Source organism: Procambarus clarkii, chromosome 11 (assembly GCF_040958095.1).
Source record: "Procambarus clarkii isolate CNS0578487 chromosome 11, FALCON_Pclarkii_2.0, whole genome shotgun sequence".
In the NCBI taxonomy this organism is placed as follows: Eukaryota; Metazoa; Arthropoda; class Malacostraca; order Decapoda; family Cambaridae; genus Procambarus; species Procambarus clarkii.
This window is the reverse complement of record NC_091160.1, coordinates 43983646-43988834: the sequence shown is the minus strand read 5'-3', so window position 1 is coordinate 43988834 and position 5189 is coordinate 43983646. Positions and strand designations below refer to the sequence as shown.

The 5189-nt window shown below is 35.2% G+C and overlaps 1 protein-coding gene across 3 annotated transcripts in view; it reads right to left on the bottom strand.

Annotated features, from left to right (window-relative positions):
- Positions 1 to 3884: 3884 nt before the first annotated feature.
- Positions 3885 to 5189, bottom strand: part of Oatp30B (Organic anion transporting polypeptide 30B) — a 154552-nt gene continuing 153247 nt past the window's right edge. For all 3 annotated transcript variants that reach the window (XR_011228087.1, XR_011228088.1, XM_069322736.1), the window contains one exon: positions 3885 to 5189. This exon is cut by the window's right edge and continues 431 nt beyond it. The gene's annotated coding sequence lies outside the window, so the exon portion shown is untranslated.

The following is a 5189-nucleotide window of genomic DNA, read 5'->3' as shown; positions in this document are numbered from 1 at the left end:
GTTTCAACCTATTCTATAAAAAAGCATTCTATAAAAGAGAATGAACATTCTCATTCTATAAAATGAGAATAAACTAAAAAGAGCATTCTATAGTAAAAGATTTTAAGAGTGGAAACGTGTGGGGTTCAGAATATGTGCATTTGTTAAAAATGTGTAAATGCAAGTGGGAACATCCGTGAGATGTATCGAAGACAAAACTGATAATAGCGATCTTGCAAAGACTGAACCCTGTTTCAACATATATGCTCTGAATTGGGGTTGAATACAATGCAAACAAGTTTAAACACAAAAAAAACGATTGACAGCTTTGAGATTATGGAGTGAAGAGAAGAAAAAAGCAGTTTTAAGTGCAATTTGAAAAGTGTACATCTTTCTGCAGCCCAGATGTGAAAATACTTAAAGAAAGGTGATGAATTTGGGGGGATTCAGAGCACTGACAATAAATGGGAAGGTGTTTTTAAAATTTAACCCTAGGAATCTTGCATCAAATATATATTAAAGTTTACTATTAATGACTGTAATGTTTATAGGCTCTGTTGGATACAAAGTATATGAGAAGCTGCCATATTTTGTTTGTGGGGCTCTTGAGAAAGTCGGTGACCTTGATGAAACATTGCACAAAAGAATAAAGTTTTGAAAGCAAATTTATTCCATAAGATATTGATTTTAATGAAAAATTAAACATTATCCATGACAGTGTGTGCTAATCAATCAATGCATTTATTGGCTAGAAGGCTTATGGCTTGATAAGATAAAATTTATTATCATCCTACTTTACAACTCTGCTTTCCTCCCAAGAAAAAAATAAGTTTTGAACTATTCTTTATTAATACATTGATATTTGAAATAGTATTGAGCTGTTAGATCAGTAATGTAATGTTTAATAAACGTTTTCAATGCTGATTCATTGTTACATTAACATCATTTATCCAGATTAGCATAAGATAGCAACGTGCTTGTGAAAGACTTGACTCGTGTGTTAAAGACTTGACTCGTGTGTTAAAGACTTGACTCGTGTGTTAAAGACTTGACTCGTGTGTTAAAGAGGCCACTTCAAAGATGAAGCAATAATACAAAATATAGTTATATTCTCTAATATTGCACATATTTGATATCACTGAGAATCTTGTTTTAATGTATACAAATTTAATTACCTAAATTTGTATTGTGCTCTGATAAAAAAAATATTTGAAAAATATTCAAACCTTTCAGTCATTTTATACTGAAATGATGCCATGAAGCAAAAATATAGTTCTATAAATTTAATTATAAATACTGTATTACCAAAATAAATGCATACTGAAAGTTATATACAGTAAAAGTACAGTAACATCAGATTAAACAAAAGTTTTATCTTCAACACGAACTCTTGCTTATGTAAAATAATAGACCTTGGACAAAAACCTTTTTACAAAGATTACTCAAGAATTGTCATGACTGAAGTATGTTGCTCAAACTATACAATGCAAATTTATGACTGAGTAAACAACCAATTGGACACAGCAACAGCATTCTTTAAATCAAAATTAAATGATATATAATTATAACACAAGAGAATTAAAATCAAAGATACTCTATACAGTTAGTTTAAACGGCTAATCTGGAAGTTGGTCATACAAAGTACAGGTACTGCATGATGCAGGAAAATTTTGAGCCGGTCCAAACAGCAGTTCGGATCAGTGACCTTTTAAGGCAAGCTGGGGAGCTCTGAGGGGCTTCAATCTTCAACAAGTGTTTGTTATTAACATTTGCCATAAATAATATACAATTGTACCTCAAAAATATAAGAAAAATTTATCCATAAAACATAATGTAACTCAGTTCTGCTCAGATAAGCAGGTTTTCATTATGTATGTATATACACAGTATATTTTTGTATTTATGCATATACAGTGGAACCTCGGCTTACGAATGCCCCTATTTATAAATTTTTTGGATTATGAGCTCAGTTTCTTCGTAAAATTCGAATTGGTTTACGAGTTTTGCCTAAATTTGCAAGCTTGCTGATACACATATAGGTCGACCGAGCACGTGGTTCCTGGTAGCACGGGCGACCGCGCTTCAGTTTACCAGTGGCTCTGGTGCTATATAGACTTCCTGGCTTGGTGCCGTCTTTTGATTACTTACTTACTTACCAGTGGCTCCCGCTTAGCAACAATTGCGCTTGAATTCTTTGTAAAGAATTTCACTATTTTTCAGCTGCTTTGCTTTCTAAACATAAAAGTAATTATTATATACCACACCATGTGTTCCTCAACAACTAAGAATTGGAGTGCAGTATGGTAAGAAATGCAAAGTTTTATTGAAACAATTCTCCCAAATCAAGCTGCAATAGGCCGTTGTCTTAACCTTTTTAATGACACTGTGATGCCTCACTACAGACAAATGTTAAAAATGTAGGGAAAACAAGTCTCTGTTTTTAGTGAGAAAAACAAGCAGTGAGCCACAACCAGGTCCTAGTGGTATGTAGGCAAAATGTAGGAGAGAGATAGTACCCCCAGAGAAGTCATCACTGCCTGATTTTATAATGGAAGGGGACTCCCCTTCCAAACACTAACCTCTCCTCCTCACTGTCTTCCATATGCCAACAAGTCATCAATACAGGTATCACTTGTACATACTATAGTACAAACTATGTGCGTGTATTATGTATGAAATGTATTTTGAAGTTAATATTTTTGGGAGTGTGGAATAGATTAATTAAATAGACATTACAGTACTTCTTTTGGGGAAAATTTGTTTGGTTGCAAATTTTTGGTTTACGAGCCGCCTCTGGGAACAGATTAAATTCATAAACCAAGGTACCGCTGTACTGTGTATATACTTCTCAAAATACTCATTACCATGAAATATTCCAGTATTGAGTACAGTAACTGTAGTTTCTACAGCACATTTGTAATGGATCCCTGAAATTTTGACTATTTTCTTGAGTTTCACGAACTGAAATTTAATTACTGTGCTATGGACTTGTGAAAATATGCATATCCTTTTTTTTTTCCTGCTCAATTATCTTACCTTTTCCACCACTATGGAAACAGTAATACATAATCTTCCTATTTATAATTTTTTTGTTTATTTTTTTGTTGCCTGCCTACTCTAGTAGCCATCTCAACACCTTAGTATCAGTGGTCTCTATAAATGCTTACAACAAAAATCTAAAATTTAATGCTTCAAGTTAAAGTACCAGAGTTGTAACTTGGGGAGAAATTAGTATGAAAATAAAAGAAACACTTTTAAATTGAACTAGATTTACAGGGAGGCGAGTCAAATGAAACCAAAGCATATATCAACAAAATGCACTTGTGTTCAGCTAATAGATTTTGGTTCCGAGATGTTAATATGAAAGTGGAGAACTGAAGTTGACACTCTCCCCCCTCAACAAGTATAACTAGGCAAATACTAAGACTACTGTACCTACCACCTATCTTTCATATGTATTATTACTAATAGCCTTGGCATTAACATTTATTGAACTATTATTTGGTAATTGAATTTTGCACTAAAGTGGCATTATTAAGAGGGAAGAGAAATTGAGGCGTGTAGCACTGTGGGTTTCAATGCAAGAGACCAGCTCTACATAAACCACCAGATGTAATACTCAAATGCGGATAATAAGTCACAATAACGTGGCTGAAAATTAGGCGCCCAACCCACACATTTGAAAATAAAAAATTGACGTTTCAGTCCATTTTGGACCATTATTAGGTCATTAATGGAAAAAGTGGTAGAGAAAGTTGGTTTATAAGGTAAGAGCAAGACAATAGGTGAGAAGGTTGCAGAATAAGAGTGAGGTACTCTTCGTGTGGGAGCTGGTCGGCTGAGCGGACAGCACGCTGGACTTGTGATCCTGGGTTTGATCCCAGGTGCCGGCAAGAAACAACGGGCAGAGTTTCTTTCACCCTATGCCCCTGTTACCTAGCAGTAAAATAGGTACCTGGGTGTTAGTCAGCTGTCACGGGCTGCTTCCTGGGGGGTAGAGGCCTGGTCGAGGACCGAGCCGCGGGAACACTAAAAGCCCCGAAATCATCTCAAGATAAATTCAAGAGGCAAGTAATATAGGAAGAGGTTTGAAGAAGGGAGTAAGGGAAAAATATAGAAATAGGTTTTCCACTACTTGATAATGGTCCAGGATGGACAGAAACATTGTGAATTTGTTTATTTTCAGATGTGTGGGTGTAATACTCCAACATTTATGGCCAATAAACTAGAGTGGTATTATGTAGACTCCAAACAACGATGCAGCCCTTCCACCACGGTGCCTTCCAGTGTATGTGGTTGAGGTTCTGTGCTTTTGGAACAACTCTCGATTCTATTGGTTTTAATTAAAAATATCATACACAAGTTGACAAGAGGCAAGTAATTGGTGCTTGCATGTATCAGTTCAGTACTTATGACAATTTGCAGTCAGGCTGTTACAAATTCTATACAAAATTAACTAAAATATTTGTGGAATTTTTGTAAATATCAATTGGTAATTTCTGAACCATAAGCCAACATTTGGCTCACACACAAAAATGAAAAAACTTTTTTTTTCAATATGGTATCCACACCAGATACCCAATACAGTATTATAAGGAAAATCACAATAGACAGAGCTGCTTGCGTATGCATGATCCTTGACCTAACACAAGCACCCTCAACATCCACTTTGACTAAAGCTTAGTTGAGCACAACAATATTCAGAAATAGTACCAGTGGCATGCTAGTTTTAGGCACTTAGTTTTTAGCTGTACATGAAAACTAGATATTTGTATATACATAAAACAACCTTGCTGGTGTATTTCCAAGCAGAAGCCTGGAATGAAGATAACGTAACTATCGCCTCTGAGACGCTCGTACAGCAAGTCAACTAGAATGCGTGTGAATGACTCTGCGTTTTCTCTATTGGCTATGCAAGCACGATTCGATTATAATTTGAGTTATTGTCTCTAAAATTTTATTTTATGTTTTTGTCTACATTAATCTAACTATAAACATGGCAAGCAATTATCTCGTGGATTATTCAGATAGTAAGCCAGCAACAAAACCATAAACTATTCTAGTTTCCATAGCCGTCATAACTATTGACAAAACATGGGAGATAGATCCCTTCAACGAGGCTCAGCACGAGTGTCACAATGATCTCAACTGCTTGGAAGCATTAAAGAATTACAAGTTGGGAAATTAGCGTTACTCAGACTGACATTGAA